General features: G+C 49.3%; 1 protein-coding gene across 1 annotated transcript in view; it reads right to left on the reverse strand.

Moving 5' to 3' along the window:
• The window catches only part of LOC133116209 (collagen alpha-1(XVIII) chain-like), a 90837-nt gene that overhangs the window by 45691 nt on the left and 32622 nt on the right, over positions 1 to 12524 (reverse strand). The window lies entirely within an intron of this gene.

The raw sequence follows: 12524 nt of genomic DNA on the forward strand, positions 1-12524 counted from the left end.
CGGAGGGGTCGCGGGAGAGGGAATGTGACAGCTGAACTTTTCAAGTCTTTTCCCCCCTCTGCACATCTGCCCAGTGTGGAGCTGCGCATGAATTATAACTGAAATGTAATTACCAGAAATGTGTCACACCAGGGTCATCACACTCAAAATTACACCCCTACCCCCCTCTTTTTTCTTGGGGGATAGGGGATAGGGGGCTGAAAATGATCCGACTTAATGCTGGAATTCTCCACATTAAGGAATATTTGACACATGCTCCCTCCAGTTATCCGAACACACGCACGCCAAGACCTTCAAAGGCTACCTCTGTAAAAATGTGCCTAAAAGTCCGTCATGAATGCTAGTGACCTTTCTACATTCTGGAAAGACTGTCCCCGTTAGCGAAACCCATTCATGGAGCCAGCGAGATGAGTGTGATGAACAACACTGGGTGCGCTAATCCGCATACATCGCTAACCCCCGGCGCGATGCAGGCCAGCGAACAGGTCCTTCCTCGAAGCGGGGCTTTGTAGGAGGAGCTCAAGAGAGCCGAGGCAGAATTCCTCACTAATTCTCCCACCCTGTCCCCCTGACACCATAAATCAGCGTCTCAGCGTCTACCCAACAATTAATGTTCGCCCTCGCTCAGGGCTCAGTTTCTGAATAAAGGTGGTCTGCGGGCTCCTGCTGCTCGGGCCAGTACAGACACGCACTCACGGACCGGCAGAAAAGACCCCTGGAGATGTCAAAATGGCCGCCGAGAGTGTGGGAGATTAGCATGAAAGGAAGATGGCTGTCTCCCGCTAATACCGGCTTTAGAGGAAATGCACACCCGTCTCGAAGGGGCCGTGTCTCCGGGACTTTCTCCGTGTCAAACGAGACAGAAAAATGCACCGCCTGAGGCTATGTGTGGGGAGGGGGGAGTGGGAGGGGGAGGGTGGGATCCGGGCCTTTCTCAAGACTGTTGATTGAGCTCCATTTTCGACTTTCAGCCGATCTATAATGCAGACTACTCAACACAGCAGGTTGCTCGATGAGTTAATCACAGAGAAATCTGAAAACTCAAACCCTGACACTTGCCATGAAGTTATTTCACAAAGTGCAACAGGTACCTGTGAGTAGGGGACAACACACAGAATAACAGAACACATATAGCATGAGGGACAGAACCCAATGGCATACACTCACTAAGCACTTTATTTTCTTAATTTTTAGACTTATGATGAGGTTATGATGCGGTGTGTGTTCAGAGATGCTCTTCTGCATACCACCATTGTAACGTGTGGTTATTTGCATTACTGTCACCGTCCTGTGAGCTTTGACTAGTCTGGCCATTCTCCTCTGATGTCTCTCATTAACAAGGCGTTTCTGTCTGCAGAACTGCTGCTCAATGGATTTTTTTGTTTTTTGCACTATTCTTTGCAAACTAGTGTGAGTGAAAATCCCAAGAGATCAACCGTTTCTAAGATACTCAAACCACCCTGTCTGCCACCAAAAATCATCCCACAGTCAATGTCACTTAGATCACATTTTGTTCCTATTCTGATGGTTGGTTGATGTGAACATGAACTAAAGCTCCTGACCCGTATCTACATGATTGTATGCATTGCACTGCTGCCACACAATTGGCTAATTAGATAATCTCATGAATAAGTAGGTGTAATAAAGTAAAAATGTTGAATAAAATGCTTTGTGAGTGTATATCACAGAGAATAAGAAAGCAAAGTGAGACCCTTTGGTTAGACGGTAGTGGCTGGATAAGACCCCACAACAACAGAACTCCTCTATTCTCAAACACGAGGAAACTCCCTGTGCAGTTTGGCAGCACTTATTGGCACTGAGTGTGTGTGAGTGTATGTGTGGGGTGTTATGTAGGGGACTGGGAGAGAAAAAGAGTCAGTAAATGATTTCTAGAGCACTGGCACCATGCAATACAAAACTGTCAATCGACAGCCATGTCTTGTTACTGTTTTGCTAAACGCTTATTTCAGCTCCTTAATGGCACTAAACAAGAAAACTTCCAGTTTTCCATTTCGAAACCCTGAGCAGAAATGGCTTCACACAAGTGTGTAGACCTCACAACAGCCCCTGTTAGCAACTGTGCGTGTTTTATGTTTTTTAACCCCAGTCTGTGAACACAATGGAGTCCTGTCTGCCTCCTCTCTCCCCCCACATAGGACTGCAGAGAAGAGTCATTCCCAGATAATCAAACGCGGTCTGACTGACACAGGCTGAAATTAGAGAGTGAACACATCTCAGAATCATATCTCCAGTCTGGAGGTGAGCGACCTCTGATCCAAACCCATCCTCTCCCACAGGCTACTGCTCCCAGCACTCAGGAATGCTGATTGATGTGGAGCCCCCTCCAAGAACAGAGCTCAACCCCCCACCAACCCCCAAATCACAGGCCCCCAACCCCCCAGAAACAGACCCCCCCCCCCTCCAAGAACAGAGCTCAACCCCCCCCCCACCCACCAACCCCACAGACACAGACCTCCCCTCCAAAAACAGAACTCAACCCCCCCCACCAACCCCCCAGATCACAGACCTCCCCCCCAGAACAGAGCTCAACCCCCCCACCAACCCCCCAGATCACAGACCTCCCCCCCAGAACAGAGCTCAACCCCCCACCAACCCCCCAGATCACAGACCTCCCCCCCAGAACAGAGCTCAACCCCCGCCAACAACCCCCCGATCACAGACCCCCCCCCCCCCCCAGAACAGAGCTCAACCCCCCCCCCACAAACCCCCCAGATCACAGACCCCCCACCCTTCAATCCCTTCCCCACTCCCGAACCCCCCAGTTACAGGGCCCACCCCAGGGTAGATAACCCCGCACCCCCCAGAGAGGGGGTAAACGCTCAATGGCGTCACACACAGCGCCGGTGTCACCCCTGTTATCAGGCGGCTCGGATGGCCCTATCAGACGCCTCGGTCCATGTGTCATATTTCTGATACACCAGGAGGACCTGTGGAATCCATCTTTTTAACACGATGACATCCTTTCCTTCCTTCCTTAGACTCTCCTTTCCTGTTTTTCTCATTTTCTGCACAGAACTGCTCCTCAGATCAACATACTTTACTTCATATCATTTTAATACAGAAACACAATGTACAAGAGCAAAAACGATTCTCCCACTTGCGCATATCGCTCAGCAGAGCTCTCGTAAATACTCTCAGTGCCTGTCCGGATCTGACTGGGCTATAAGGACTACAAACGCTCAGGCACCACTGCCAGGGACGTGTTTATTAGACATCGTGAGAGACGCTAAGAGCTTTTAAACCCGCCAGCTGTCCTATATGAGTGTTAATGTCAAACCATTGAGCTCCATTTATGCAAAACACCTGCACCTCTTTCCCACCTGCCGAAACTGTCAGACAAAAACAGGCTTTAAAATGGTGGCCGCGCAAATCGAAGCGCATTCACCGCCGCGGCAATATTATCGCAAGCACTATATCGAAAACACAATAGCGCATTCCTGCAATAGCATTTTCATGCAGGGCTGGAACTGACACGAACAGTAGCTCATACTGTACATGTTCAGCCATACGTGCCCAATCTGAAATACCCTTCTATCACACATTTCATTATCTGACACAGATTCCTATGTAAATAGGAAGTGTTTGTTTTTCCCTATGTATGGTTTAGCTTGTCCATCGGTCCACAGAGGAAGCCTGAGATGGAGGTTATTGACGCTGGACTACCACAGTATGTTTTCTTTACATTAAGGCCCAGAGACAGAACCTTATCAGGCATGCAGACTGATAGAAAGCTTAAGTAATCACCAGGACAAGAAATGACGGCTACTTTGGGAAGTAGTTCCTAAACAATGGGACATTTCCTTCAGCAGTCTTTAGATTGACACCAGCTGTCTGATGTTCCTCCCCTGTTTATATAGGCACATTCATTTCCATTTGTCTGTTCATGTGTTCACCTCTTCTAGAGTCTGACCCTTTCTCCCTGAAAACGTTCCCTCTCCTCTCCTCCCCTCTAGTTCATGTGAAAGAGGCACCTGAAGCCATCTTCTCCTCAGTCACACGGCCTGGCACCTTCCTTGCGTGATTAGAGTTGTGGAAGGGTCGCTCTCAAACCCGACAGCGGGAAAAAGCAGACACACAGTTCAGAGTCGCGCTAACAGCCAGGCACGTCCTGTTCCGCAGGCTACGCCCCCGAGGGGGAGCCCCCGGCTCTTCTTAAATTCGGGGATATCCTTCCAGCCTTCTCTGTCCTGTGCCAGGACGTTATGACTAATGAAAGGCTTACAATGGCAGCCCCAGGGAGACAAAAAAACACAGCCTCGGATGTGTGTGGCTTCCATATCACCGAGGGACTGCCAAAATGAATGCTGGGGCCCGGCGAGGGTGTCTCCGTGTGCCCAAGAACATTGCCTTGGCACTCTGCATTATGAGTAATATGTCAGAACCGGGCGTGGCTCACACCTTCGCTTGGCGCGGTGTCTCTCAGCTTCCCCTCAGAAGCTGGAAGTCATCCGCTGCTGCGCGGGGGGACGAGATTAAGCCCCACACACGGAGCAGCCAGCCCTGGCCTCCTGATCTCACCGGGCAGGGCGAGAGGTTTTTTGGATGCGCTCAGACGTAGAGCACTGCTGAACAAACACGCTCACACTGCGCCTCAGCAGGACACAACATTCCATCTCCCATCTGCTCAACACTCACCATGGCCTCATAAACAACAGGCACCTGAAACCACACACACACACATACATGTACACACACATACTGTATGTACACACACTCACACACAGGCACATGCACCCACCCACACACACACACACACACCCACACACACACAAAATAACACTTGCTCGTACACACACACTCACACATGCACCCACACACACACACACACATACACACAAAATAACACATTCTCACACACACACACACACACACACACATACCCACACACACACACATACGCGCACACACACACACACACACAAACACATGCGCATACACACACATTTACAGCATAATATCTCCAAACCTGTACGTAAGGATAAAGTATGCATAATACATAACACAGTCCACGCAGAATAGGTAAATGTACAAAGTAACACTCATTGTAGCAGGTTCCTGGACCTATCGCACTGAACCTAAAGCTATCGGTATTTCTGGGCACCACAAGCTCAATATCTCCACTCAGCAGGAGGTGGAGTATCTGGCAAGACTGCAAGACAAACTGCAAAAAAAGTTACGGGTCCGTTCCCTTATCGGTGTTATCTTAACTCAAAATGATGTGCACACATTGAAAGTGCCAGCGATGTTAAACCGTGTTTTCACAAGGAGAAATTCAAATAGTGATAAAGTGCTGTGGTATTTGCTTTTTTATGGGTTTGACTCCTCCCGAAGGAAAATATCCGGATTAAATTCCTCATAAATCTCGGTCTGCAGTATGCACATCCCAAAATAAATACATAAATAAATAAAGATTTGATGTATTTACCCAAAACAAGTTGGTGTATTTCACACTAAACCCTGCATTTCCAGGGATGAAAAAGGACCTCACAGACTTAAGGGCTGTCTCGTAATGAAGTCTAACACCTGTAAATAAATCTTGCGGATGTCTATTGCCCTGTAGCTTGATATTTTGTAATGAAAGTGCTTTGCGCCGGCCTTATAGGCAGACATGTAAGTGAAAGCACCCATCTTGCGTGTGAAACACTGACTGGCCACAGGGTTCTATAATCCTAAAGTGTCTAAAATGCCTTTCAGCGATGGTTCGGCAGGGCACGACACTTTCTCTGGTATTTCTTCAGCTCCTCCTCACTGAGATTTATAGATGGATTCAGGCGAGTGTGTTATTTCTGTTTAATTCTGCTACTTTGACATCCTGTATCGCGTGTTCCCGAATAAACCCGACGAACTCTTTTGTGGGGTAAGGAGAACAAACGGAGCCTTATCTTAAACAAGGCTTCAGTCTGCGGCATAGCCGTCCGTCAACGCGCTCGCAAGTCGAGACACGGTCTCGCCCACCCCCCCGTCCCCTCAGGAACGATCACGTACATTTACACAGAAAACTTTGCTTAACCCGCAAGACATACTGAGACCGAGTCAGGGACTAAAACATCCAACCCCCTTCTCTATGAGGTGAGAGTCGACATCGCTCCGCATCGAAGAGCGTTGGTTCTGTGTTGCATTGTGGGCTTCCTGTGCGTTTTCTGTTCGCTGGTGTATGAACTCGCTGGCCGAGTGGACGTTACTGCGGGTGGAAATAGCTGCAGGAGGGGACAGAAGTGTGTCTTTGTTTCCATACATCACACTGTGCTGAAATCAGGGAAAAGACCTGTTCAGGGACTCTCTCTACATGCGCTGCACAGCAGGCCGTAACTTATTCAGCTGTCTGACAGTCACAGAGACCAATGGCGGTCATACCACTCCACAGAGACTCTGTCTCACACACCGAGGCAATGACCGTTACACCACTCCACAGAGACTCTGTCTCACACCGAGCCAATGACGGTCATACCACTCCTCATAGACTCTGTCTCACACACCGAGCCAATGACCGTCACACCACTCCACAGAGACTCTGTCTCACACCGAGCCAATGACGGTCACACCACTCCTCAGAAACGCTGTATAACACACTGAGCCAATGACCGTCACACCACTCCACAGAGACTGTCTCACACACCGAGCCAACGATGGTCACACCAATCCTCAGAAACGCTGTATAACACACTGAGCCAATGACAGTCACACCACTCCTCAAGATGAGTGCAGTCTTTGAGTGTGAGTATGTGTGTGTATGTGAGAGTGTATGTGGGAGTGTGTGTGTGTGTGTGTGTGTGTACGTGTGCATGTGTTAGAATACACAGTGTACTCCTACATGTCCGCGAGTACACTGTGTGTGTACAGTACGTGTGTGTTGGGAATAATTGGCTGTAAACAGGATGAAGCAAGCAGCTGTGGGCAGAAACAGCGGTAAATTTGATTTGATTGGTCAGATTTCACGCCCGTCACGGTCCTGGCACCACACTGCCCAATGGGCCAAAGCCCAGCCTGACACAGGTGCTCCCCGTTCCCCAACACTGACCCAGGGAGGATTTAATATGGCCCCCCGTCTCATTCCGATTTAAAACGCCCCCCCACCTCCCTCTCATTCCGTTCACAGTCCCTCAGTGCCCAGTGCAGCTGCCACATCCTAACAGACCTCCAACACCTGGCCTCCCCTCCACCATCTCTCTCTTTCTCTCTCCCCTTTCTCTGCCCTCTGTTTCACTCCATCTCTCTCTCTCTTTCCCCCTCTTTCGCTCTGTTCCTCTTCCCCCTTGAAAGCACATTGAAAGCATGTATAATTGAAGTTATAATATGTTATAACTAATATTATAACTAATATCTAAATATAAAGTAGTATCATATAAAATTATAATTAATATTATAATGTATAGTAGAGTACACTTGATTAAATTAGATTAAGAACAGATTACACACTGTACAGTTTCTCTGTACAGCGGTTATGCTTTTGCTCTGTGGTTATTCACTGTCCCTCGGGTTGTGCAGGGTAGTGCTGAGAGGGGGGCTCTTGAACCTTCTCCCAGAAGGATTTGTACTTTTCCACATTCGTCAAGGAAGGAAATGTGTTTGCTGAAATATGTCTTTCTTTCAGACTATTTCTCACAGTCTAGGAGGAAGTGCATCTCTCTCACCACTTCTCCTGTCTTAGAATGACCTCTTGACCTTTCACATCCACAGAATGTTTTTCAATAGCTAAGGTGTGGTCACTGAGCCTGGTCTTCAAATGATGGTTTGATTTGTTTTGTTAACTCAAATGACTAATTGTGAAGCAGTGCTGATCTGAAGCTGGTTTGTGTCTCTTGGGTTTGTTTGAGCCTTATATTGTAATTTAGTAGTTTTCTGCGCTACTTTTTAGATTCTAAATAAAATATAATGCCCTTTTCTGGATTTGAAAAATAATTGAATATCTGCATAATTTAGCTTTACATGCATTATTTGTAGGAAATATTTGCTAAATTCTGAATGCAGAATTTCAGACGGAACATCTATTCTAGTCTTACTGACTGAATAGACCCAGCATCTCACTTCCATAAAGCACAATTGGCAGGATAACACTATCAAATATGTTATCCTGCCAATTGCTTATTCACACTCTGCTAAAACTGTAATTCTGAGCGCAAAACAGTTGGGTTCTGCAGGCATTTATGGGATTATAAAAAAACAGTTGTGGATTAGAGGGCAAAGAGCTGGGAACTTCGGATTTCAGCCCACGCATGACCAGGCAGTTCCATACCAGTGGAGGCAGTTATATCTGATACGATATCTTCTTTTTATCAGCCTCTTTAGCTCGATATTTATAACCGTGTTGTGACTCAGCCTGCTCTCTTATGAAGCTACCCGTTTCCCTCTCTAAGGTTTGAAAAGACGCCCCTGTAACACAAACCTCACCACCGCAGTCACAATATCCTCCTAATTAAAACCCCATTGAAGCCGCTGAACGTAACACAATATCTACACATCTCTGTGTGGAGCTTTCAATGCAGTCCGGCTTCCCCTGACCCCACTGTCGTATATCTTGTCTTGTACGGTGCAGTTCACATAAAGTATTTACTACTGCTACAGAGGTCCTGCAACCTGAAACCCCCCATTCAGATCGGCCTGATGGAGTGGAGGGTGGCGCAAATGACACGGACACAGTGTGGTGTGTGTGTGTGTGTGTGTGTTGGGGGGGGGGGGGTGTTTGTGTGAGTGTGTGTGCACCTGCCTTCAACCCTTAACAACTTTAATTCCATTGATAGTGTTTTTCATATTTCCCACATATACCAGGGAAATGGCTGTTATTTACCCTCACACCCACAGCACACAGACAGACCTCATCAGTGTATGTCCTCTAGTCCATTGGGCCAAGCGTTGTGTTTTTACACCCCTCACTGGTGGGAAGACTGCCAGAGATGAGTCAGTGATACAGTCAGAGAAACAAAACCCCAACCCCCCACCCCATCTCCTCCTGAACCCCAGAGACCCAGCGGACGAGCCCCCCCCCCCCCTAGGACTGTGACAGACAGGGCGAGGCTGTGACCTGTAGGGGGTCACAGTAAAACAGCCTGTGAGGTCACACCGGGGGCCAGAGGCCGGTCTGTTACACACACATCTCAGGTGACCCGGGGGTCGGGGTATCCTCTGTAAGCGCAGCTCACATGACCGCAGAGGACAAGCCAACACACGCACGCAGGAGGGGGGGAATTCCTCAGAGAGAGGGGGGGTCAGCTCAGAGGGGAGGACTGGATGAGGGGAAGAGGCAGGAAGCCCCCACAGAGGACCCCGCAGACACACACCGCCTGTCTGATGTGAGTCGGGCTTCAAAGGCCTGCACTTACAGCATGACATCGTCTTATTTTAACTAGGCTGTGCTGCCGGGGGCAACCCCACTGCTTCACAGACCAGCCCGGTGTATTCTAGGGCCGCGGGGAGAGGGTGGTCCAGGCCATGCATGTCTGACGAGGGTCCTGACGGCTGCCAGGTTTAACCCCCTCACTCCCCCATTGGAGAAAAGGTAGCCAGGTTTAACCCCCTCACTGCCCCAGCGGAGAATGGGTCGCCAGATTTAATCTCACCTGTCTCCCAGCCGAGAATGGGTTGCCAGGTTTAACCTCCTCATCCCCCAGCGGAGAACGGGTTGCCAGGTTTAACCTCCTCATCCCCCAGCGGAGAACGGGTTGCCAGGTTTAACCTCCTCATCCCCCAGCGGAGAACAGGTTGCCAGGTTTAACCCCTCACTCCCTTAGAGGAGTACGGGTTGCCAGGTTTAAGCCCCCCTACTCCCCCAGTGGAGAACGGGTTGCCAGGTTTACCCCCTCCCTCCGGCTCTCACTGTGAAAACAGACGGGCGGGTGCAGTCCCAGGCCTGCGCTACATCTCCACCAGATGTGCCCGTCAGTTTGCGGCTCTTCCCCGTAGCGAAAGGCAGCTGTGCGGAAACCCCAAACAGAATCAGTCAGGCTCATAACAGCAGCGCAGTGACTCCGTGCCCCAGCCGTGTACCCCGGGGGCGGATAGCAGGGTGATGAGGTAAGATCTGGAGGATTTAAGGAGAACATGGTGCAGCTCACCCCCGCTGACCCCCCCAGCGGTCCCACAGCGCCCTGGGCACAGCCCCGGTCAGTCAGGGCCTCTCGCAGAGCGAGGTCGGGTTCATTCATCGCCTTCGTTCGGACAGAACCGTTTCCGGAATTTCCTGTTTTCTCTGAGGGCGTAAATGGGTCACGGCCGTGTTAAAATAAAATAATGCGCATTACGTGCTAGTATTTTCCTGCAGACAGGTATTCAGTTTACTTCTCTATGACCAGGCGAGACAATCGACATAAGGTCAGGAGGTAAGAGCAGTCGCCTGGCAGTCAGAGGGCTGCCGGTTTGATCCCCCGCTCTGGCTGTGTCGAAGTGTCCCTGAGCAAGACACCTTACCCCTAATGCTCCTGGTTGGTGCCTTTCATGGCAGCCAATCGCCGTTGGTGGATGAGTGAGCATGTGTGACAATCAATTCGATGAAGTCGCTATATAAATGCAGACCATTTACCATTTGTCTCGTGCCAGACCGCTGTAAAAAGCAGCGCCGTCCGGCCCCAGCAGGGGGCAGCACTGAGACAGTGCCCGGCTGTAACAGCGTTAATCCCCCTGTTCCTGCTCATGTCTCAGCTCTGCATGTCTGGGCTGGAGCATCACCCTAAACCCAAACCCCCCTCCCTCCTTTCAGCTGTCACAGAGGTGTAGAGGAGGGATGGATGACAGACGGAGGAGAGAATTCATACCCCCGCACCCCCACCCTCACCCCATACCCACACACGCCCACCCCCCAGCCTGAGGGCCACACAGCTCTGCGCCGGCAAGTCAGAACTACTCCCCCTCGGTGATGAATTCCACCGCCGCAGGGAGGGGGGCTGGCGGGGGGGTGCTCTGTGTGAGAAACGCACGACTTCGCAGCTCTCACTGCAGAACATCCTCCCTCATTCATCACAATTTCCTCAATTCAGTTTTTCCACTTCAGTTTTAGAGGTGCGGGTGATTCGCAATAAAGCCTGTTGATTCACACAATAAAGGCTCCAAAATAATCTGAATAATCAAATTGCTAATGCTTTTATGATATTTTGTATGCATAACCTAAGCCAGTGATTTTCTAATGGTTTCACACACATACACATATACAGTCATGCACACATGTGCACACACATGCACACACACACACTATTGAAGTAGTCTTTTATAGAAACAGACATTTTCAATTTGTCATGCAAGAGCCCATAATGTACTAATCCCAGCAGGGCAGCTCTCTGTACCTCTGGGACACTGACTCTGCTACACTGTATAGATCTGTTTCATCAGGCAGCTGCTGCTCAGCATGGACTTTACATCCAAATCCAGAAACAAACCCATATACAGCAGCGCCCCCTCCTGTCCACAATGGAACCTGCAGCAGCCAAAATCCTGAAACCAGCACATTTCCTGGGTCCCTGATAGTTATCGCCCCTGACCGTTAGGGCCCCAGACCGTTTGAGACCCTGACAGGTAGGGCCCCGGACCAATATGTTACGATATTAAGCATAATATTTTGATCATAATAATGGCCTTAGCCGTCCATAGTCACCATTTTAGTTCCAGACTACACAAAGGAAAGAGGCAGGTCTCTAGCCCAGAACCAGACCTATGAACCATTTCTATTGATAACATTGATTCTCTATGGCAACCAGGTCTTCTGCTCTACTGCCTCTGCTGGCAGCTGGAGGTACCGCATGTTACAACTGTGTCAGTCCATCATATGGAGTAAACTGTAGGGAGAACGAAGAAATGTGTGTGGGCGGCCTGTTGCGTAGTGGTTAAGGTAAATGAGGCGAGGTCGGTGGCTCTAATCCCGGTGTAGCCACAATAGGATCCGCACAGCCGTTGGGCCCTTGAGCAAGGCCCTTAAGCCTGCACTGCTCCAGGGGAGGATTGTCTCCTGCTTAGTCTAATCAACTGTACGTCGCTCTGGTTAAGAGCGTCTGCCAAATGCCAATAATGTAATGTAATCTAACGTGTGGCTCACTCTCTCTGGTCACATGCATGTGTACAATACTGATGACAGCCACCAGAGGGCAGACATTTTCAGAATGGGCAGCAAAAAAAGAAGAAAAGGAAAAAGAACTTCACTCCTGCAACTGCAATGAACTGCAGGTGGTCTCAGGCAGTGTTCTTTTAGATCTCTTTACCTGAAGTGATCTTCCTATTAGAAAAATATGAACATAATCAATTTGGAGAGAAGTGCATGAGAGTGTCAGGCACGGCGATCAACATAATTTATCCAGACTAGTTCTTTCGATGCCCTCTTTTACATTCAGAAATAGACACACACACACAGGTAGCACAGCTGCCCATGTTTAACAGGATATGAAGCAGATAGTATCAGCCTCTTTTAAATCCGCAGCCTGATCTGACTAATCAGGGAGGGAGAGAGCGTAGCAGGAAAAGCGTTCCTCACAAAGACACAGCTGTCCAAACACGAGCAGTGCTAAAGACACCCATCAGCAGCGCTA

Source organism: Conger conger, chromosome 17 (genome assembly GCF_963514075.1).
Source record: "Conger conger chromosome 17, fConCon1.1, whole genome shotgun sequence".
Taxonomy (NCBI): Eukaryota; Metazoa; Chordata; class Actinopteri; order Anguilliformes; family Congridae; genus Conger; species Conger conger.